Source organism: Elephas maximus, chromosome 20 (assembly GCF_024166365.1).
Source record: "Elephas maximus indicus isolate mEleMax1 chromosome 20, mEleMax1 primary haplotype, whole genome shotgun sequence".
Taxonomy (NCBI): domain Eukaryota; kingdom Metazoa; phylum Chordata; class Mammalia; order Proboscidea; family Elephantidae; genus Elephas; species Elephas maximus.
The window spans coordinates 60126984-60151360 of NC_064838.1; the positions used below are offsets into that span (position 1 = coordinate 60126984).

At 46.6% G+C, this 24377-nt stretch overlaps 1 protein-coding gene across 6 annotated transcripts in view; it reads right to left on the bottom strand.

Moving 5' to 3' along the window:
* The window catches only part of ERC2 (ELKS/RAB6-interacting/CAST family member 2), a 1130613-nt gene that overhangs the window by 178540 nt on the left and 927696 nt on the right, over positions 1 to 24377 (bottom strand). The window contains exon 18 of one of the 6 annotated variants that reach the window (XM_049862253.1): positions 289 to 354. The exons of the other annotated variants lie outside the window; for them this stretch is intronic. The gene's annotated coding sequence lies outside the window, so the exon portion shown is untranslated. Of the gene's footprint in view, positions 1 to 288; positions 355 to 24377 lie in introns of those variants that run through there. 6 annotated transcript variants of the gene reach the window in all.

Below are 24377 nucleotides of genomic sequence, written 5' to 3' on the forward strand. Positions count from 1 at the left end.
TGTGAGCCGCCTCCTCCTGAGCTTTGAGAATGTGCTTTCCTATCTGACTTGCATATTTCAGGGCTGTAGTTTCAAGGACACATCTGGACAAAATATGCTTTCCATATAAGCCAACAATTTATTTATTGCATATGACATGGTGCTTGGCAGCTAAGGGGATATAAAACAATTTGAACCGCTCTCACAAAACAGTTGCAGAGTTGCCACTGGAGACACTGGAGGAAGACCATGGAGGAGAAGGGAATCTCACAGATCCATCTAGAACTGACAGGCAGAGCCTGAGAGGCAAGCACGACAAATGGGCATTCCTATTAGCAGCTGCCATCTCTTCCCAGCGCGAACTCCTGCTTTGGCCTGGGAAGGAAACCAGGGGGATGTGTTGGAAGCCTCATCTGATGGGATAAATGAGACCAGAGGGAGGAGCTTCGCCACCCACTAGAAGTAACAGAGCAGACGGCATGTTTTGAAGGTTCTCTCAGTCACTCTCAGTCACTCGTTTACCCAGTGGCCAGGGCTGACTCTGCGACCTGCTGCCCCTCTCCCGCTGACACTGTTGGTGCCCCGTCCACATCCTGCCAGGGTTACCACTTCAGGGCGTGCAGCCTGACCTCCAACTGCCTGAGGGCTTCTCCGGCCTTAAAAGCGTCCTCCGCACAGGCCTGTGGAAGGCCAGGGCTGCAAGGGTACTGCTGCCCCCCCGGGAGCAGCCCGCAGTCGATGGCTGGCAGGAGTCAGTGTGAAGTGTCCCAGTTCCTTCGCCCATCAGATGCCTGAGGCACGTGTCCTGCACTGACTCCCAGAGTTCCCTGTGGGATCAGCTCCCGTTGCCCACGCTGGTGACTGGATAACCCAAAACCCAAAACCAGTTGCTGCCTAGTCAGTTCTGACTTATGGTGACCCTCTGTGTGTCAGAATAGAACTGTGCTCCATAGAATTCCCAGTGGCTGATTTTTTGGAAGGAGAGTGCCAGGCCTTTCTTCTGAGGTGCCCCTGGGTAGACTTGAACCTCTAAACTTTCAGTTAGCAGCTGAGTGTGGTAACCGTTTGTACCACCTGGGGACTCTGATGACTTGACAGCACCCCGTTTATTGGCTGTTTTCCCATCTCTGTCTCACTCCCCACCCCCCACCCTCATGTTAGCCAGGATCACCTCCCAAATAAGCTGCTTGCACTGGATCCTGGTCACAGGACCTGCTTCTGGAGGAACCCAAACTCAGACACTCCCTCACCCAAATCCTGCCAACATTTTAAGGTAGAGATCATAAATTAAAACCCTGAGGCTCATTCTAGCATGCAGGCCAATTGCTTGGTCTACAGAATTTGAAGAACTTGAATTAGTTACAATCACTGAAAAACTGGGAGATTTCATGAAGAAATCTAAATTCCTGTTTTGGGGAAAGATCAGCTTAAATGGCAATACTGAGCCTTCATTTCTCTATGGCAACTTGGGTTGGAGCTGACTTGAGGTGTCTCTTTAGGTAGGCCTGATATCCAGTCCAATCTGCCCCAGCTTGGCCCATTTTCCTCACTGACATTTCCATGCTGGACTCTCTGAACAGCTGGGTCACCCAACCTGCAAGGTCAGGTGCTCTCTTTTTTTCAAGCCTCACTGCCTTCCTGAGGGCCTGTGTTACTGTATACCGGACAGGCAGGGCTGGACTGTACATAGAAAATACATGCAGGCAGAAGGGTGTGTTCTGCAATGGTGCCAACAAAGACAGTTGCTAAGTACCACTGAGGCCATTGGTGGTTCAGAGGTAGAATTCTTGCACTCCATGTGGGAGATCAGGGTTTGATTCCCAGACAATACACTTCATGCTTACTAACCACCAGTCTGTTGATGGAGATTTGCATGTTGCTATGATGCTGAACAGGTTTCAGCAGAGCCTCCGGGCTAAGATGGACTAGGAAGAAAGGCCTGGTGAGCTATTTCCAGAGATCAATCAATGAAAACTACGGAGCTCGATGGTCTGATCGGCAACTGATCATTCGCGGGGATGGTGTAGGACTGGCAGCGTTTCATTCCAGTGCGCATAGGGTTGCCATGAGTGGGGGGCCGACTCGACAGCCACTAACAACAACGGCTAATGAGTACAACTACAGCAGGTGGCCTGTTAAACCCTTTGCATCCTTTTCCTCATTTTACTTCTTGTAGCCACCCTATGAAGTAGTTCCTGTCAGTATTCTCACGTTTTACACGAGCAAATTGAGCCTCAGAGAAATGGAAAACTTGTCCATGCTGCTAGTCATGGTGGGGCTGGGACTCAAGTTCAAGTCCATTTGACCCCAAACTGTGTGCTGCTCTGTCTGCAAAGGTGCCTAGACCCTCTCACAAGGGCTATGGGTGTGTGCATGGGACAACAGGCCTTAAAGACACAACGCACCTTAGTTGGTTGCTATGTTGTCGTCCAGGCCTGCTCTTGAACCTAGGAGGCTCTGGAACCTGCCTTGCCAGCACACAGAGGGCCTCTGTCTCCAACAGGGCAGCTTCCCATGTAGCTAGCTCCTGTGCCGTTACCACTGCACGCCAGAATGCCTTGTGATAATTTACACAGAGAACTCTCATAGATGTGTGGACTGAAGGCTTGCCAGTTTCAGATGAACCCAGTCTGTCGTTGCAGGCAAGCCAACAAGGGAAGCCGAATCACACTCTAAATGCAGTTTGTTAAGTTTCAACGACATTAAACCATCACTGCAGAATCTGGAATGTCTACGTGTGACAAGCACAGTCCCCTCCCTACTGCCAGACCCTCAAGGAAGCGGTCCATCTTCCGGCAGTTGGGAGTCTAGTCTGGCTGGCTGGGAGCCATCCTGGCTCTTTGAGGGGAGTCATGGACTGAATTGCATCCCCCAAAATATCTGTCAACTTGGCTAGGTCATGATTCCCAGTATTGTGTGATTGTCTACCATTTTGTCATCTGATGTGATTTCCCTTTGTGTTGTAAATTCTGTCACTATGATGTAATAAGATGGATTAGTGGCAGTTATGCTGATGAGATCTGCAAGATTAGATAGTGTCTTAAGCCAATCTCTTTTGAGATATAAAAGAAAGAATCTAGCAAAGAGATTTGGGGACCTCATACCACCAAGAAAGCAGTGTCAGGAGCAAAGCGTACCCTTCAGACCTGAGGTTCCTGCTCTGAGATGCTCCCAGACCAGGGCTTCCCCTGATGCATCACAAGGACCTTCCTCCAGAGCCAAAAGAGAGACAAAGCCTTCTCCTGCAGCCAGCACCTGAATTTGGACTTCTGGTCTACTGCGCTGTGAGGATAAACTTCTCTTTGTTAAAGCCATCCACTTGTGATATTTCTATCACAGCAGCACTAGATGACCAAGACAAGGGGACTTGGCAAATCTCTATTCTGATCCATTCCCCGGATCGCTTGGACAGCTTGTCCAGGCAGTTTTCATGGTGTGCAATCTTATTTCCAAGCCTTGGGGTAGGCATGGGTAACCTCATGTGCCCTGCTGGACCCCTCTGTATCCTCTCTCTCCAGAGTATGAGCCACCCAAGCGAAGGAGACAAGAAATCAGGGAGGTTACAGACAGACTTTGGAGCCAGAGTAGACTGTGACTCATATCCTCACTCTGTTGCTGACCAGCTGAGGGACCTTGGGCACGTTTCTGAGCATCTCTGAGCTTCAGCTTCCTCTTCTGTAAAATGCCAATAGCTATTTCCATTTCAAAGAGTTGCTGGATGGAGCAAATGAAATAACATGTATACAGTGCTGAGGAGCACCTGGTAACAGAAGAGATGTTCAATAACTGTAACCATGATAATATAGGAGTAATGACTGTAACTGTATCATACCTCAGGTGCCTCCTACAGTTCTGAATGACACCTCCCACCACAGATCACAATAAATACTTGCTGAGTTGATTGGAAACAAGACTCAATAATGGGAGCAATTTCTATGTATCAGGATTGCAACTGGCTTAAGGAAAAAAAAGCATTTATTGGGTCTTGCGACTAAATATCAGGGCTAGGGTGGTTTTGAAGGAGCCCTGGTGGTACAAAGGTTGAGCACTGGCTGCTAACTGCAAGGTTGGTGGTTTGAACCCACCCAAAGGCTCCATGGGACAAAGACCTGGCGATCTGCTCCTGTAAAGATTACAGCCTAGAAAACCCTATGTGGGAAGTTCTACTCTGTCATAATAGGGTCACTGTGAGCTGGAATCGACTGGGGGTACCCAATAACAGGCTAACTTTGGGCACAGCTGGCTTCAGGGGCTCAAACATGTCCCCAGGGGTCTGTCTCTTCTCTCTCTCCATCACTCGTCTGCTTCTCTTTTTGATTTCATTCTCAGGCATGTCTCTCTTCATGCTGTGGCCTCAGGTACCCCAGACTTCATCATCCCAGCTTCCAGTTCCACAGAATGAGTACTGCTTTTTCCAAACAGTCCCAATACAGTCTCAGAACTGAGACTTATTGGTCTAGTTTGGCCATGTGCCCACCTCTGAACTAATCACTGTGGCCAAAGGAATAGTGGCCTCTGAGTAATCAAGTCTGGGACTAGAGGACTCTGATTGGCTGGCCTGAGCCATGTGCCTATACCTGACACGGCACTGAAGAAAGGGCAACCCATTACAACTATGGGAATTGAAAGGAACATCCCAAAGAAAATCTGGCTGCTGGTATCAGAAGAGGGGGAGATGGCTAATGGGCAGACCAAAGCAGGAGGCAGCTGTATACCACTGGCAGGCACTGAATACCAATTCACACACTTGCTTGCGAAAATCTTTCTCTCTCCTGCTGCACATCCATGGGCTTAAGAAGAGGACAGAGAACTATCACTGTACTCTACATCAATCTGAACTCTGACTGTCAGCCCGCAATGGGCTTAGACGTGGGCTTACAGCAGCCACAGGCATTTAACCAAGCAAGTGCTACCAAGCCCCAGGCCCGCAGGCTCTTCCCACAGCCTGGTCCCAGCTGACTGGCAGCTGATGGACACTTCAAGGCCAAGAGTCAGGACACCTGTCAAGACATCACAGTGCCTCAGGGTACATGGGGTGGCCAGGTTACAATTGCACTGACCCTTGCCCAGATCCACAGAGCAACCCGCATCCACCACCTTCAGCAGGAAAGGCATTCTCCTCCCATGGAAAACAAGGGCCTGGGGAAGAAAGAGAGCATTTGAAACTGTATATCATCCCATTTCACGAAGCGGTTGGGGCTTTTCTTTCTTGAAAGCTTTTTTTCGTCTGTCAGCATGTTCAAAACAACCAAGAGGAGTTCCTTGCTCTGGAATCCCCAAGACACGCATCCACAGAGGTGTTCTTGCTGCTCCATGAAGTACAGAAGGAAGCTGTGCTTCCTGGTTGACCCTCTACTCCTCAGGACTTTCACAAATTGCACTGTGTAATCCCGTCTTGGCCCTGCCAACCACGACTTGGGCCAGTCAGCCCAGAACGTATTTGGATGATGATTTCCCAAGTCAGGCCTGGCTGTCATCCTGGACTCCCCCTTCTTCTCCCACCCCACAGCTGGTCAATGGCCAAATCCCAGTGGTCCTCCTTCCCTCATATCTTGGAACTTACCACCTTTCTCCATTCCCAATCCCACCCTTCCTTCATACAATCATCCTCTCTGCCTCCCAACAGTCTCTCTGCCTCCACTTGGCCCTCCTCTACCCATTCTTGACTCTTCCCTCAGAGGGATCCTTCTAACGCACCCACATCTGCTCAGGTCACTGCTCATCTTAATCTTTCAATGGTTTTGACGTTCCCTTATAATAAAGTTCAATCTCCTTCATGTAGTACAAGGCCTTTCCAACCTCAGTCACTGCTGATGTCTTCAGCCTCGTCCCTTTCTATCTGCCTCTTTGCCTACTCCATAAAAATATATGGACCTATATATGTTTCTAGATCAGACCTACATCAGGACATTTCACTGGCCTGGGACATTTTCCCCAACTCCCTATTTATCTGGCTAACACCTGTTTTGCTTTATGCCCCAGTTGAGAATCCATGATTTCTGATGTTCTGAATCTCTCACATGTTTTCATGGCATGCAGTATCTCCTCCATGACAGCACTTACTATACTAACCTGCAATGGTTTATCCATGCTTCCTTCGCCAGTCTGGAACATCTATGGACATGGAAATTGTCGTCATATTCATTAGTGTATGTGCCCAGCTTCCAATACAAACCCTGGCACAATATAGAAGCTCAGTTCATATTTGTTAAATGTTTGAATGTGTGAATGCATCAATGCACGAACGAGCTTGTTGCACACACAGACTTTTCACTGGCTGGATTTGAGGCCCACTTTTTGAACACACAACTCAGATCAGATTGGCACGTCAGCCCCCCAGATAAAATGTCAGTTATGTACCACGTTTGTTCTACTTAATATTCCTTTTGGCCCCTGATGTTTATATCCAAGGTCTAAAAATGTCTCTATCACAAGTTTCACCTCAGGAATTGATGCTTGGTGGGGGGAAGAGGGCATTATCTTTGATACAATCTAGAACAAGTGGGACCTCCAAGGATTTGAAGAGAAATATAAGAGTGTGCACTATACTTCGGCTTGGGGAGCCTGGGAGTCTCCTGTTTCCTTGACCATTCGAATTTTTTCTTTTTTTTTCCTCCTTGCTCAGCATCTGGTGGTGTAGTATTCCAAGTACATCAAAGCAAGGTCAAGGGGCTTTATGTGATGAAAGGCATTTTTGGTTGTGAGCGTTTAGCAAGAGTTTCAATATCAGGAATTTTGCATATAGAAATACATGAACCTATTATTTAATTAATTGTAGAGGGTCAGTGAAAAAGAGGAAGACCCTAAATGAGATGGATTGACTCAGTGACTGCAGCAATGGGCTCAAGTATAGCAACAACTGTGAGGATGGCGCAGGACCGGGCAATGTTTCATTCTGTCATACATAGAGTCGCTATGAGTCAGAACTGACATGACAGCACCTAACAATAACAACATTATTTAAATAGGTGGTACGCTATGAAATATATTGTTTACATGCACAGACTTGGGCGTGATGCCCCACAGATTGGGTTTGAGTCCCAAAACCAAACTCACGGCTGCGTCGAGTTGATTCCAAGTCATAGTGACCGTATAGGACTGAGTAGAACTGCCCCACAGGTTTTCCAAGGCTATGATCATTCTGGAAGCAGACTGACACATCTTTCTCCCATGGAGCAGCTGGTAAGTTTGAACCACCAACCTTCTGGTTAGCAGTGGGGGGCTTAGCCACTGAGGCACCAGGGCTCCTTTGAGTCCCAGATCTACCATTTATAAGTCATATGACCACGGCCCAGATACCTAACCTCTTTGAATCTCACTTCCCTCATCTGTAAAATGGGTATAACAATAAAAGCACCGACCCCTACAGAGCTCTTGTGAAGAATAACGTAGAGGACGCATATAAAGCATCCACTACAATGCCTAACGGAGCCCTGGTGGCGCAGTGGTTAAGAGCTCCGGCTGCTAACCAAAAGGCTGGCAGTTGGAATCCACCAGCAGCTCCTTGGAAACCCCATGGGAGAGTTCTGCTGTGCCCTTATAGGATTGCTACGAGTTGCAATCGACTTGACAGCAATGGGTACAATGCCTAACACGTGGCAAGCACTTCCAAAATGCAGGCGGCTCTTTTTGTTACAACACTGGACCCTGCCCTGCATCAGATGCTTGAACTTCAAAATACGCCTGCTTGCCCGATGGGTCCATTGAGCTGTGTCCAATACACAACCCCTGAGTATTAGTTTTCTATTGCTGCGGTATCAAACTACCAAACATTTATTGGCTAAAAATAACATGCAGGTATTTCTCACAATTCCATAGTGTGGTTCAGCTGGTTCTCTGCTCCGGCTTTCACAAGGCCAAGGCCAAAGTGTCAGCACAGATGCATTCCTTTCTGGAGCTCTGGGGACAAATCTGCTTCCAAGCTCCTTCATGTCACCGGGAAATTCAATTCCATGTGGTTGTAGGACTTTCCTTGATGGGTTATCAGCCAGGGGCCATTCTCAGCTTCAAGAAGCTGCCTGCATTGCCTGGCTCGTGGCCCCTTTCCTCCATCTTCGAAGCCAGCAACAGTGGTCAAGTTCATCTCAACCTGTAAATTTCTCTGACTTTCTCTTCCTCCTCCTCCTCTTTCTTATTCTACCACATCTCTCTGACTATTCTGCCTTCCTCTTCTGCTTTTAAGGATTCTTGTGATTACACTGGAGCCCTGGTGGCACAGTAGTTAAGAACTCAGCTACTAAAAAAAAGGTCGGCAGTTCAAATCCATCAGCCACTCCAGGTTGGTTTTTTTACTCCTTGGGAACCCTCTGGGGCAGTTCTATTCTGTCCTATGGAGTCACTATGAGTCAGAATCGACTTGAAGGCAACAGGTTTGGTTTTTGGTAATTGTATTGGGTCACCTGGATAATCCAGGCTACTCTCCTATTTTAAGGTCAGTTGACTGGTAACCTCAATGCCTTCACGGCAGTACCTAGTTAAGTGTCTGAGTGAGTAACTGGGGAACGGGCATCTGGGGTGCCATCTACAGTGCTAGCTGCACCTTAAAATCTGCAACAAAAGCCATACCAACACAGCAGATCAGGTGCTTGGCTCTGGCTGTTTTGTAGGGTTGGATAAGCTGGGAAGAAAAACATGAAAACAGACTTTTCAAAAAGAATGACCCACCTCCTTTCCTGAGAGACTAATCTCTGTTCCATACGGAGTTTTTAAAACATTTACCAGGGAAACTCCCTTGACTGTCCCCTTTTCCACTTTCTGCTCAGGAAAGCCCATAGCATTTTCAGGTAAGGCTTTTATCTATGAAGTTTGACTCCAGCTTTCAAACTGTCAGATAGCAGGGTCCAAACAGGGAAGAATCTTGGACAATCCTGAATTAATTCAAACAGGACCAGCATGGGCTGAGAAACTCCAGACTCAGGCCAGAATGCATTCACCAACTGGCAACCAGTTCTATTCTCATTGGCTTATTCCGACCCATTTCACGTAGAAAATTCTCATTTGGGGCTTCCATTCAATGGAAATACTTACACACAGGCCCAAAGACCTATACACAAAATTGTTTACTACAGCAAAAAAAAAAAAAAAAAGCTAACATTCGAAATAGCCATCAACTGAGTGGTAAAGTAAACTTTGGCGCAGGCATTTCATGGAATTCTGTAGCTGTGAGAAAAGAATGAGGTAGATTCCTATGTGCTAACAATGGGAGGCCTACCAAGACATACAATTAAGTGAAAAGTGAAAATCACAGAAGAATATGTATACTATGACCTGATTTGTGTTACAAACGATGCATGTACATACATTTATAAATGCCTATGAAGGGCACACCTACCAATTATTTGCAGTGTACTGTTTCTGGGGAGAAGTGTGGAGTTCGGGGGCAGAGTGTGAACAGTGAAAGAGTGAAACCATTCAGGTTTTAAGTTGTATACTTCAGTACAGCTTCAATCTTTTATAATGAGAATTGAAGAACTAAAAAAAACCTCCAAGCTAAAAAACTTGGATAAAAATTATGTTGGACGTGCCACTGATGGGTAGAGGGCATGCAGAGCTTCTACAAATGGGACTGGAAAAATGAAACATGTGAAAATGTTTCAGAAATAAAAGCCTGCCAAAGTAAAAATGAACAACTTCTAAGCACTTTGAGAATGTCATGAGAGCCAAGCATAAAACAGGCTGGGCAACAGGTTGGCTAATTTGTCTCTAGTTTCTGGATGGCTGTGACCTTTCATAAACCTGGCACATAGTAGGTGCTCAATAAATACTGGAAGAATAAAAGAAATGGCACTATTGAACTTGGGAATGTATGGCATCTGCCTATTAAAATCATAGTTGGTACAGCATATTTTTACAAAAATAATGCGCTCATTCTACATTTGTTTTCCAGCCATGCCCACCCTGCAAGGTATTTTCATAAATGCTGCTATGCCAATTTTTTTACATGTTGCTGTAAAAAAAAAATTAGCATAGTTCACTTATGAAAATACCTCATGGGAAGAGGAGGGCGAGGTTAGCAAACAATTGTAGAAGGTACATGTTATTTGCACAAATATACGGTATGTCTATGTAAGATTCAACCCAACCTCAAGAATGTATGGACAAAAGAGAAATGGTTTCCAGTATAGAATACAGGCTAGAAAGATGTGGTATGCAGGCAGTCCTGTAGTACTTTAAAATAAAACAAACAAATAAACCTCTGAAAGACCAGATCCTGAAAACCAGACCCTAACCTTACGCAGCCCCTGGGCTAAAGCTCTCAGAGCGTGCTAGCCAGAGAGCAGCCAGTGAAGGAGGAAGGGACTCTGAGAAGGAGGAACAGGTCTGCAGCTCCACCTCTTCATCTGTGGAATTTGGGGGCTGGAAGAAAGGATCGCTAAGCTCCCTTCCAGCGCCAACCTTCTGGCATCTCTAAGTGGCAGCTCCGGTGGCCCAGGAGCCTCAAAGGAGCTGGAGTCAGTTCCTATAGCTTCAAAGGAACAGAGTCTTGGGTCTGCATGTCAAATGTCAGCGTAAACCTGAGCCCCGGCCCCCACCTCCTCAGCAGATCACCTGTCAAGGACTGAGCTGCTAGAGGAGTCACGGTGGCCCCTTCATGTCAGAGAGCAGCCTGGAGAGGGAGGCAAACTGGCAAGAGGCCCTTCCTAGGGCCCTCCAGATAAAACTGCATTGTTCCTAGCTCTTTCAAAGCCTGTTTGTTTTTTTACAGCCATAACTCCACTCTGGATACACCAATATTAAATACATGGCTAAGTAGAGAAATACATGAAGCAAACATGGGCACCACACTGGCCTTAGAACTCTTAAGCCTGGGAACGCAAAGAACCTCATTTCTGGAGATACATGCATGGTTTTTGCTGCTGCTGGTTCCTTTCTGCCTATAACTGAGCTGCGTTTTGCAGTGTGGCTGTCCCGTAAGCCTGGAGCTTGTGTCTAAGCTATACCAGACGCTCATCCGCTAACTCTGCCGTGTGCTTTCATCAAATTCTATGTTTTTGTGATGTACACCCTTGCCACTCAAAGCGTGGTCCACACGCTAGCAGCATCCGCATTGCCTGGGAACAGGGTTGCCAGACGAAATATGAAATACGTAGAACATTCAAGTTTAACTGAGCATCCAGGCTCCACCTGCCCCCACCCAAACCTAGCAACTCTACCTGGAAGCCTGTTAGAAATGCAGAATCTCAGACCCCACCAGACCCGCAGAATCAGAGCCTGTGTTTAACAAGGTTCCACCTGGTTGTAAAACCCAACAGGCTCTAGTCTCCTTGGCTCCTGAGAGTTTAACATTTTCCTTTCAGGTTCTGCCGGCAAATTCTGATCTGACGTTTGCACCAGATGAAAAAGCAATCCATCAACAAGGACGGTTTATATGCTTCCACCAGCATAGAGTTTTGTAATGTATTTCATTCACAAATGCCTGCATTTTTCAACCTGGGCAAAGGGATGCCACCACTGGTCCTGCGAGAGCCCTCATCACAGGAGGGAAGTCCCCAGGCTGTGTTAATTGCTTGCTGGGTGGGTGGGGAGGAGGGACGGGGTTACCATCTCTCCTTTGATCAGGAGGGAGAAGTAATGGTTTTACTTACATCCTGCTTCGTCTCTGTACAGGCCAAGAGCCAGGGATCCATTTCAGGCTCTCTTTCTTCCTAGTATTCTATTACTGCCTGCACGCTGCGGCCCAGGGCTTGGCGGGGAAAGCCCAGCACTCTTTGTGGCACACCCACATGACAGACTTCAAATGGAAACAATATTTAAGTTAAACCTGGAAGATCAAGTTTGCTCAAATCTTGCAACACACGAAGCTTTTGAAAACTTCAGCAGCAGCAGATCCCTGTATGATGGGGCGAGGCAGGCAGTGACGGAAAAACGAGGCCCTGAGAACACAGTGCCCACGTGGGAGACCGCATCTTGCTCTCTTCCTTAGAAATAATGAAGATAATAACAATGCGGAAACCCTGGTGGCGTAGTGGTTAAGAGCTATGGCTGCTAACCAAAAGGTCAGCAGTTTGAACCCACCAGGTGCTCCTTGGAAACTCTATGGAGCAGTTCTCTCTGTCCTATAGGGTTGCTATGAGTCGGAATCGACTCGACAGCAACGGGTAATAACAATGCAGCCAGAGCCTTGAGAGTTTCAAGGTGTCTGCAGCCACACACTTCTTCAACCCACACAGTATTCTGGGAGGAGAAGGAAGGGATAGAAGGTTGTAATCATTACACCCCTCCACGGCAGAGAAGGTGCAACAAAGAAGAAAAAAAAATTTTTTTTAAGTAAAAAAAAATCAAGGTGTTTCCTTTGAGTGGCACATGTCCTGACTCCTGACACAGGGCTCTTTCCACAGCCGCCAGGGCTTCATTTATTTGTCCCAAGCTACTCAGACCTCAATAAATGCTCATGGAATTCGGAGCTGAGAGAAACCTTAAAAAGAATCATAGATAGGAGACGCTGAGCTGTTAGAAGTGATGGAAAAGCTCAGGAACGGTTAATGGTGATGGTTAAAGAATAACCAAAAGAAATAAAGAACATTGCTGTCGAGTTGATTTCGACTCCTAGGAACCCCCCCTCTAAGACAGAGTAGAGCTGCCCCGTAGGGTTTCCAAGGCTAGAAAGCTTTATGGGAGCATCTTTCAGTTGGCAGCCCAGCGCTTAACCACTGTGCCACCAGAGCTCATTTGATAAACAGGGCTCAGGGACATAACTAACGTCACTGAGCTGTACATGTAAATATTTTAGAAATGGTTAACATTTTGTTACCTATGTATTTATCACAATTAAAAAAAAAGAAAAAAGTTCATAGAATGTCAAGGTGGGAGATGACTAAACAGGGCCCTGCCGCACTTATCTGCCTCCTCTTGGCGCTAACAGCGAGTGAGGACTTACAGGAAGCAGGCGCTGGGCAGAGGGCTCTGTGAGCGTCATTGCATAGCCTCCTCATGTGGACTCTGCCAGGCATGGGCAGAAGTGAGGAAGCTGAGGCTCACGAGGCTGAGCTGCCCCATAAAAGTCACACACCTGGAGGGTGGCTGAGCTGGATTTACCCCTGCGCATCGCTGGGTTCTACTCATTGACTATAACTCCACATCTCAGTGTGGCTGAGTCACTCGCCTACCTGCCCTTTAGTTCCTTGGGATGTCATCTCTCTCTGACTTCAGCACCTGTGTGCTGGCCACACCACATGACCCTCTGCTTTCCACGTCAGCCAGCCAACTTGCCCATGCTAACCTGTTTCGACACCCACTCGATGGCAATATAGATTATGCAGCACTAGTCTGCCCTGGGCGAGATTGCACAGTCCTTCAAGTCAGGCCTGGGTTTCAATTTGTCTTCTCATCAGCTCTTTATGTTGACAGATGACAGTATACCTTAGTTGAGTAAACTTACTCAACAAGAACAGGACCTTATCTACCTAGTTTTTGTTGATTTGCACATAGTAGGCACTCAACAGGTAAGCTGGTGGCACAGCGGTTAAGAGCTTGACTGCTAACCAAAAGGTTGGCAGTTCCTATCCACCAGCCACTCCTTCAGAAACCCTCTGGGGCAGTTCTACTCTGGCCTATAGGGTCGCTATGAGTTGGAATCGACTCGATGGCAATGGGTTAGGCACGCGGTAAACAATTGGTGAAGTAATTGCTAAACGGTGAGTGGGAATTAAGTGCTACACAATGTGGTATGCAGCTTTCTCCCTCCTGGTGTCTTCTTTCATTTCTTTTCAAATAATCTGAATGATTTGTAGGCAAGAGCACGAAAGCTGAGTTTTTAATCTCACCGACAAAGAACCTTCCAAACAGAAGGCATTCATTGGCCTTGGCTGTTAGCATTTGCGGTGTAATTACATTTTTCACCCTAAAATTTCCCAGTGAGATTAAGAGTTATGCACAAAGTCTCCTCAACCCTCTGCTCCGAAGTCTGCACAAGGAGCCCTGCCCGCTTTTCATGTGATTTCTGAAAGATGCCAGCTGCTGGCAACCAGGAAACACGAAACGCAAAGGACTTGTAATCTCCTGGAGTACACCCGGCTTGCACAACGCCTCGCGAGCCTCTCTAAGAATATGCCAAAACCTGCAAGCGTGTACACGCTCTTCTGCAGGCAAAGAAGATGCAACATTGCCTTTCTCAGCAAGCTGCTTCCAATATTTCCTTTATCTCTCTTGGATCGGCCAAGATAAGAGAATACAGACATCTAGAGAAAAGGCAGCTTAGCATTTTTGTAATTTCGCTTGCTTTGTGGACTCTGTCAGAGTTTCTAATGACTCCAAAACATGGTGATATTTCTTGTAAGGGCTGAAAAGTTTTAAGCTTCTTCACGTACCTAATTTCAACTGGTTATTTACTGGGCTAGTTTACTGGGGCTATGTGTTGAGGGCTTTTGAGTTTGCAGGGAATTTTTTGTTCCTAGACCATTACCATTTGCTTGATCTAGGAGAGTTACAGCCAGCCCATTCCAGGCAGGGGGCTTTTGGTCTGACGCACGAAGATCCTCAGGGAAATGATTCCATTTGTTCCTCTGGTAATGGGCGCCAATGGAAAGCAGTCATGGTGGGTAGACTGGCAGTCAGTGCTCAAAATGATTCAGGAAACATCAACTGAATACATATTTAGATGGTACTTGATAAATTATTACCAAAATACTGACACTGGAAGACTGGGGGGTGGGGGGGGCGAGGTGATCAATGTAATAGGTATCAGAAGAGATGGCAGTGGAGAGGGAAATAAAAACAAGAGCCACATTTATTGAGTGCTCACTGTGTACCAGCACCAGCCTAGTGTTTAGCATCATTACTTCATTTGATCTTCCCAAGAACCCCGTGAGGGAGGTAACAGTCGTAGATGAGAACACTGAGGTGCAGAGAAATTCAGTAATGTACCCAAGGTGACATAGCTAGTAAGGGGTGAAGCTGGGGTGCTGAGCCCCTACCGTGAGCTCCAACAGGTAGAATGGACATTTTATTCATGCAAAAGGGAAGAAAGAAGGAGAGGAGAAAGAAGAGGTGAAAGGAGGAGTAAAGAGAAGGAAGAAGTGGCCAAGGGAGAAAAATCCCGAGGTGAAGAGGAGGAAAAGAGAGACCCTTTTGGCTGTCTTTGTGATTCCTGGAAAAACAGGCCTGTCTTTCCTTTGCATGGAGGGGGTGAGGAGCTTGAAGATGGAAAAAGAGACCTAAAAGGGTCACTGTGGGGAATATCAGCTGCCATTGAGTGGATTCTGACTCATGGTGACTCCATGTCTGTCAGGGTAGAACTGTGCTCCATAGGGTTCTCAGTGCCTGAATTTTTGGAAGGAGATCACCAGGTCTTTCTTCCGAGGCACCTCCGGGTAGGTATTGCCCAGGGACTCCTATAATGGGTCAATATAGGGAATCAAAAGTTCTAACTGTGCAGCTTTGGAATCAGACACACTTGGTCTGAATCCCAGTTCTGACATTTTTGGGGATGGGATTGCCCCTCTCTGTGCCTCAGTTTCCTCATCTGGAAAATGGGGATAACAGTAGTAACAACCGCATAGGGGAGATATGAGGATTGAACAGGATGATAGATATGAAAGCACTTAGGCCAGAGGCTGGCAAACTACAGCCCACAGGCTACATATGGTCCACCTCCTATGGCTTGTAAACTAAAACTGGCTCTTACATTTTTTAACAGTTGAAAAAATCAAAAGAAGAATAATATTTCATGGTATATGAAAATTGTATGAAATTCAAACACAGCCATGCTCATTCATTTCCATATTGTCTATGGCTGTTTTTGCACTGCAGCTGTGGAGGCGGGCAAGTCCCAAATCTGTGGGTCAGGCTAGAGGCTTCTCCTGACTCACATGGCTTCAGGGGCTTGATGAACCCAAAACTGGCAGGTCAGATGGCAGGCTACTGGCTCACATTCCAAGAAGCAGAGGTCAGCGGATGATGGTTCGACACAGGATTGAGAGAGGGTGAGCTCTGCCAGAACATCTATATATATTACACGTAGGCCACACCCCCAAGAAAACTCCCCTTTCAACTGATTGGCTGATCACATCAGACTACAGAATGGAGGCTGATTACATAATATCTACCAAACCACTGGGAATCATGGCTTAGCCAAGTTGACACATAACTGTCACAGATCCCATGTGGCACTCTATTCCTTTGCATTGCTGCTCAGAGTACTACAAATCACAGTGATGCAAGTATAACTTGACGGTGTTTCTAATGCCACATGTACGCAAATGTCTGAAAAAGACATTTTCAAAGATGAAATACATAAAATCTCATTACAGATTAACATTTGCAATAGATTTTTAAAAATAATATTGTGTTTTAGGTGAAAGTTTACACAGCAAATTAGGTTCCCTTTTTACAATTTTTATACAAATCGTTCTGTGCTATTGGTTACAATTTTCACAATGTGTCAACATTCTTATTATTTCCATTCTGTTTGTTCTACTTCCATTGATCTAGCTTCCCTTCCCCTCCTTGCCTTCTCATCTTGCTTTCAGGAAATGCTGACCATTTGGTCTCCTGCAGTTAATTGTTTAAGGCAGCAGTTATTCGCAGGTGGTATTGTTTGTTTTATAAGCCCATCTATTATTTGGCTGAAAGGTGAACTACTGAAATAGTCCCAAATCCATGTTCAAAGGTTATCTTAGGCCGAGAGTCTCAGGGGTTCCGCTAGTCTCTGTCTGTCCAGTAAGTCTGGCCGTTTTTAGGAATTTGAGTTTTGTTCTACACTTTTCTCCCATTCTGTCAGGGACCTTCTATCGTGTCCCTGGTCAGAGTGGTCAGTAGTGGTGGCTGGGTACCATCTAGTTCTTCTGTTCTCAGGTTAGAGAAGGCTGTGATTCCTTGGGGCTGTTAGTCCTGGGGGCTGCAATAGATTTTGATGACAGAAAATGATAAGTTTGAACCCCAATTAAGCAGGATGTTCTCCCTCCCCCCCAAAAAAGAATCCCATTCTTCTCATTGGTAGACCTGTATTGCAAAGAATTGCACTATTATATTTTGAATTTCATCAATAAAAATTTCATAAAAATTTGTTTTCTCTTTTGCTATATAAATACCTACTTAATATACCGAGCTTGTCTCTTGTCTTCCAAAAATCTAAACTATTTGCCACCTGGCTACTCACAGGAAGAGTTTGCTGAGCCCTGACTCAGGGCCACGTATAGCATGTAGCAAACGGCATAGGAAAGGACATGCTGGCTCTCACCCTCACCAACGTCATTGCCCCTGCACCATTGCCATCACAAAGACAACTTGGGAAAAGGACCCCTACTCCTCTCTATACTTCTGTCTTATTGGACACTGAATATATAAAAAAAAAAAAAATTTTTTTTTTTTTTATGTCCATCATATTCCAGGTTAGTCCTGGGCAAGGCACAGTTTCCCAAAGTAGTAAGGAAAATAAAAGCCTAATGATGGTGCTGGGCCTTCCTCTTTATAGGCCCACCGGTCCTTTTTGGCATGGGGTGTTCTGAAGTGCTTTTAGTTAACCTCCTCAAGTGCTGGTTGTAGCTCCACCTGCTTGGGCACATGGCCCGTCCTGAAGACCAAAGAGAAGGCAGACTGCAGCAAAGCTGTCCTCAAACGTATATGCTGCGTACTCTAATTCTGTGTGAGGATCTAGGGCAAAAAAGAATCCATGAGCAATATCCTTGGAAACCCCAATCTTTCTCTTGGGATATGACACCTGGCCTGAGGACAATGGCCGATCAAAGGCTCTGAGAAAGTCTGTGATAAACATGCCTATTTAATTTTGTTTACCCCAATTTTGCTTAGACTTATCTGAGCACAGAATGCTTCCGTTATTATTTTTTGCCCAGGGCTGTAGAGATAGGATACTGGTGAACTAGGACATGCATTTCAAACATCTCTTGATCAACTGCTTCTTCCTTTGCAGAAGTAATTCCCTAGGGTGTTCCTCAGAGTACCTTTGGTGCACTGGCACTGGATATGAAGAGATGCTATTAAAAACAAAGAAAGAAATTAAAGCATTCTGTGGTCAAATAAGTCTGAGCAGAAATGGGTTAAAGGGAAGCAACTTAGCTTTTTGTTCTTAACACAGCCTTGGTGACAGGCCTCACAGAGCTATGGGAGATCAAATGAAAATTGGGGACATAGGACATTTTCTCTAAACTGCAAAGGGAGCTACGTGAGACCGAAGTGAGAGAAGTAGCAATGCCAGCTCTGAGAACTTTAAAGACGTTTCCTAGTGATGAGAGGGTGAGGCAGACAGCCTGTGGTGGAAGGCCTCCCTGAGCTGCCCCGCCATCACTGTTGTTTGGATGGAGAACAGTGCTCTTGGAGGGATCAAAGGAGAAAGCCCATCCTTCCCTGTCCCCAGGCCCTACTCAGGGGGCGCGAGGTGCACTATGGAAAGACAGGGGGCTACATAAAGCTCCCAGCAGCCTGCAGGGGGGGGGATCCCAGGCCTTGACTTGACCTAGGCACCTGCACTTGCTCACGAAGCGTGATAATGGCTTAGCAGCCTGGCCTCCACAAACGTTTCCCTGCGTTCGTCATTTTTAAAAATAATAACACCGAGAAAATTCATCTGGCGCGTCTCAGCTTGCACCCTCACACACAGTTGCTGCCTTATCTGATATATCGGGTTTCGCCGAGTCCCCAGCCTGTTGTATAAAAAAAAAAAAAAAAAAAAAAGGAGGGATAAAGATTGCTCTTGGGCCTTGGAACACTTCCTCGTTCCCCCTGTCTCATTTCCACATTCCATGAGAGGGATGAACAGTTTTCTCTGTGGTCAATTGTGCTGAACGACTTGTGAGGCTGAATAGGCTTCAGATCAGCTGGTGGAAACCCTGTTGCTCCTACAAACCATTCCTTTTTCCAAAGAAAACAGGCTGGTCTCTAATTTCCTACCATGTCACCTGTCTGCAGACAAAGAGGAAGGAGAAGGATTTTCTCTAACATGATTTTCATCAGGCTCCCAAGGGTACAACACTGGTGCCAGGGGATACAAGTACAAAAATAAAAATAAAACCCTAAAACCAACCCACTACAACAGCAGCAAAAAGTCCAGCAAGCAGAATCTATTCACAACTCAGCGCCATGTGGCAATGGGGAGACGCCCTTTTTTAATCTCAAAGGGGTTTTTTGTTTTGTTTCATTGTTACTGTTTTTTTTTTTTTTTTTTTTGTAGAAGGATTTGTACAGAAAAGCTCCTCTCAAATAATGCAGTTACATCAGAGATCAAGGTGTGCTGAAAGAAGAAAGGACACTGGAGGGTCATCAGGGCTGCTAATTCCACCACACGCTGACTCCAGGCAACCAGAGGCATCTGGGCTCCCTCAGCTGACATCTGAGTGCAGAACAATGAAGCCTCAAACCACTGCCAAGAGGAACCCACTCAGCGGCGTTAGGACAGTGCCCTACATATGCCCATTAAATTCCACTCCCCACCCCAAGCTCTGGTGTGCTGCCCCCAGCCTGCCGCGGCTCCCCCAAATGCCTGATGTGGAGCAGAAATCAAAATAAACAGAAGTCAATTTATCCACATGGAAAGACAACCATGCGACACTGAGTAAACAACCACAATAGCCTTGCTGTTAGCTGTTGTTGGAAACCCTGGTGGCGTAGTGGTTCAGCGCTACTGCTGCTAACCAAAAGGTCGGCATTTCGAATCTGCCGGGCGCTCCTCGGAAACTCTACCAGGCAGTTCTACTCTGTCCTACAGGGTCGCTATGAGTCGGAATTGACTTGACGGCAGTGGGTTTGTTTGTTTTTAGCTGTTGTCAGGTTAGCCACAGACTCATGGCGACCCCAAGCACGACGGAATGAAATACGGCGTGGTCCTGCACAATCGTCATGATCGGCTGCAGATTGAAGTGTTGTGACCACAGGGCTTTCAGTGGCTGGTTTTCTGAAGTAGATCCTCAGGCCTTTCTTCTCAGTCCATCCTAGTCTGGGAGCGCCACTGCTGAAACCTGCTCAGCAGCTCAGCAACACGCAAGCCTCTACTGAAGACCAGTGGCGGCTGCACTTGTGATGCACTGGCTGGGATGGAACCCAGGTCTCGCACGTGGATGGTGGGAATTATACCAGTGAATCACCACTGCTCCCTAATAATAGCCTCGGCTACCCTGAAGGACTTAACCAGCACTTTAAGGTGCTGGAGCTAGTATTTGAACTTCATCTGGGCAAATGTAGAGCCTGGGTACTTACTGGCCACTCTGTACCAAAGATGATGCAAAGTTGGATGCAGCTTCCCCCAATTTTATACTTATATGACCCTATCTATCCTGGAAAAATCTACCAGGATCAATGCGGAAAGGTTTAAAACGGCACTCTCTGTTGTTGTTAGGTACCATTTAGTCGGTTCCGACTCATAGCGACCCTGTGTACAACAGAATGAAGCGCTGCCCGGTCCTGCGCCATCCTCATAATCGTTGTTACGCTTGAGCCCATTGTTGCAGCCACTGTATCAATGCACCTCATCAAGGGTCTTCCTCTTTTCCGCTGACCCTGTACTTTGTTAAGCATGATGTCCTTCTCCAGGGACTGATCCCTCCTGACAACATGTCCAAAGTATGTAAGATGCAGTCTTGCCATCCTTGCCTCTAAGGAGCATCCATCCTGGTTGCACTTCTTCCAAGACGGATTTGTTCGTTCTTTTGGCAGTCCATGGTGTATTCAATATTCTTCGCCAACACCACAATTCACAGTTTTCTTTGGTCTTCCTTATTCATTGTCCAGCTTTTGCATGCATATGATGCTTCAGTTAGACACACCTTAGTTTTCAAGGTGACATCTTTGCTTTTAAACACTTTAAGTGGTCTTTTGCAGCAGACTTGCCCAGTGCAATGAGTCTTTTGATTTCATGACTGCTGCTTCCACGGGTGTTGATTGTAGATCCAAGTAAAACGAAATCCTTGACAACTTCAATCCGCACTCTTGGGGAGTGAGGATCTTAAGAAAACTTTTTGCTGATTCCTTATTAAACTTCCTAAGTTTTCTACAACTAGCATGAAAAGTAATGGGGAGAGGGATGAAATGGTGGCAATAAGAAGCTTAGGTTTCCTAGTGAAAGAGAGCTTTGTGATTTTTACTTCAGAGCTTCAGCTTGCTTTCTCCTATGATGGGCAAAGTTAAAATGTATAACAAAGGACCTTCAGCCACATATAGACATTTGGCTTTTTGTTCTGGGTCTAACAGGTTTAAACCAGAAACGATCTTCACACAACGCAGTTTTTTTTTTCTTCTCCATCCTCCCAGGAGCGCTGCTCTACCACCGCTCACGCTCACACTCACAGTGACTGAGGCACTGAGGAAATGGTTGAGGACAGGACTGCTCCTAAGCTGTCCATGCCACAGCTGGCATAGGCTTAACAGGACAGACCCGACTTATTGGGTGCACAGTAGGGCCTCAAACAAGCAAGACTGGCCCTCAGTCTCCAGGGAGCTTTATGAAGGCTGAAAGGAATGGCTGGGCACCTCTTCAGGCTGAGTATCTCAGGTATCTTTTCACCATGGGGACATCTCTGTGAGCCAGGAAGGCAAGCTTGGCCCAATGCTTATGAGGACAGGACCTGCTGAGACAGTTGGAGGCCTGACACCCAGACCCACCTCCAACCAGGATTGAATGATTTAACACATGAGCTGCTTAGCCTCAGGCCTGGCATAATGGAAGTTCTTGGTCATGCTGTTGTTCTTGGCATCCACATTGCATATTCTAGAAAACAAAGTTGGAGGGACTATAAACTCCCATCCTGAAGTTTCTGATGGACACATTCAGGGGGAAGGTACCTTGTGGTCACCCAAGCAACATGAGGACCACAGTGCTTGCTTCATGGGACCGCCTGGTAGCTACTGGAGGGCGGGGGGGATAGCCATTTTCTAGCAGGGGTCACGTTACCTGCATGATGGGGGAGGTCAGAGGGTAGAGTTAAGACACATCTGGGTGTGGCCACTGGGCCTCAGCCAAGTGACGTCTCAGTGGTAGGAAAAAAATATAGCCATTTTAACTGATACATCCAGTGGTAGCCATTAACATATGCTGTCATTTTGGATAAGGAACCCTGGTGGCTCAATGGTCAAAGCACTCAGGTGCTAACCGAAGGGTTGATGGTTTGAACTCACCAGTCATTCTGTGCCAGAAAAGACCTGGTGACCTGTTCCTGTAAAGACTGCAGCATATGAAACCCTATGGAGCAGGAAGAGGTCCTATAGGACCTGTATGAGTCAGAATTGACTTGATGGCACGCAACAGCCGTTTTGGACATTACTACCTGGTTTTTCCCTTTTGTTGTAGCCTTGGAGATAGTTGGAAGGAGATGGGGTTAGTGTTTTTTTCCTGAACCACTAAGAAAATTCTAACCTGGCCTCTTAAGTCGTCCCACCAATTGGGTGGCTCCCACAACAGACCTTTGAGAAGTATCTACAGTCAGTCTACAAGACTAGGAATGAGACCTACGAGTCTTCTCCAGTCCACGTTTACATATCCCAAAAGGAATTCCATGTACTCTCCCTGAAAACGCCATTCCGGCTGTACGTTCAAATGCTGATAGGTGCTGGGAGTTTTGGATCTACATCCAATGTTAAAAGATGTTCTTGTTCAGTGGCTGCTTTCTTTAAAAACCCTTCCCATCTTTTTGGCAGCTTGGGCGACCCTCTGGGAATGAGTGTGCGTAACACTGTAATGTGCCAAGTGTAAGTAAGACACGAGCTATGGCCAGGATTGCCACAAATAGTGGTGCCCGTCTCTCTGGCTCCTGCCAGCACCCAACAGTGCTACTGCCACCCCACTTCTCCCTGCTCTCGGCGAGGCTGACTCTTGGGCTGGATTTCCCACTGTCCCCTCAGCCTTTTTTTTTTTTTAGTATTTATTCAGTTTTCCACACCCGTCCCCTCCACTGATATCTGTGTCTCAGATTGATTTTCACCAGATGTTCATGTCTGAACGTCTCCAAGCTTTGTTATTTTCCCTCCCTGTTCCTAACCTTCTTCGGGCCGTTTGTGTGATTTTTCTAACCTCGCCAGTTTTCCAACACCTTCCAAATGAGTGTCATCTGCGACTTTCCTTCCCGTGTTCTTTTCTCCCCTTTACAGACCATTAATAAAGAGGTTAAACAAGGCCAGGCCAGCACCGCACTCCACAGCAAATGACAAGGGGGTGGGAGAGACCAGGGTGCTGCCTCCCACCAGCCCTGGCACAGGATGCAGCTAGTGTAATACAACAACGCTCCACTAGACGCCTGCTGCCTCTGGCCCACTGTCATCTATCACCACTGTTTACGATTTCTCAGCCAGATTCCAGGCCATGAGAGTGTGGCTGTCTCCAAGCCAACGTGCACTGCTGTGCCAGGTAACCCTTATGAGCTTCAGAAAAGCCCACAGAACTTATTTATTGCATGCGATTCTGCTTAAAAGACTCTATACAGCCCTTAAGCCCACTACCCTTCAGAGCAGGAAGAGGTGGACTGGGACCTTATTATCCCTTTTCTCTCTTCCAATTCATCAGCTCACCATTGCTTGTTAAATATTCATTGGCTTTCCCCCTCACTCACTAGATTTTTCTCTTACTTGAAGGAAACCCCTGCTAAAAACAGAGGCTAAGCCACACCCTTCAGCAATCAAATCCTTCTTGGTTGTACCAGGTGTCATTAAAAGCACAGGTAATTGACGAGAGTGTATTTTTCGGGCTAACATAATTTATGACCTGATAGAAAATGTGTAGGTGGCTTGGGTGTAGCCATGGTCATGGGAATAGGTTTCCTCTTTGGATTTTCTTTACATCTACCTGTTCTCTCATGCCCAGATTCTCCAGTTCCACTTTCCTCAGTTGGCAGGTGGAGTCTACTGTCCTGAGACCAGCAGTAATGATAATACAATACTAATATTCTAATATGCATTGAGCATTCAGAGCCCCTGGGTGGTACAAACAGTTAACGTACGTTGCTAATCAAAAGGTTGAAGGTTCAAGTTCACCCAGAGGTGCCTCTGAAGGAAGGCCTTCTACTTATGAAAATTCAGTCACTGTGGAGCACAGTTCTACTTGGGCACACATGGGGTTACCATGAGTTGGAGTCAGCTCCTCACAACTAGTTAGAGTCACTGAGCACTCACCACGTGCCAGGCGTGGCTAGACACCTTCCTCCCTCATCTCCCCTCTCCTCATCATAGTCCTGTGAGGTCTGCACAACCTTCTCCAAAGGAGGAAATGGAGGTAGAGAGAGGTAAAGTGACTTATCCAAGGTTACCCGGCCAGGTAGTGCTAGAGCCAGGATCCAAACCCGGGCCCGTCTGAATCTGGAGACCACATTCTTAGCCGCCCTGCTACATTGCCACCCAGCCTCCCACAGATTAGTGCTTCTTGGCTTTTTCTAAGTCACTGGCCCCTTTGAGTAGCTGTAGAGGGCCACAGATGCTCTCCCTGTGGATGTGCAGACACCCTCATATATCTATTAAGCACTTCAGGG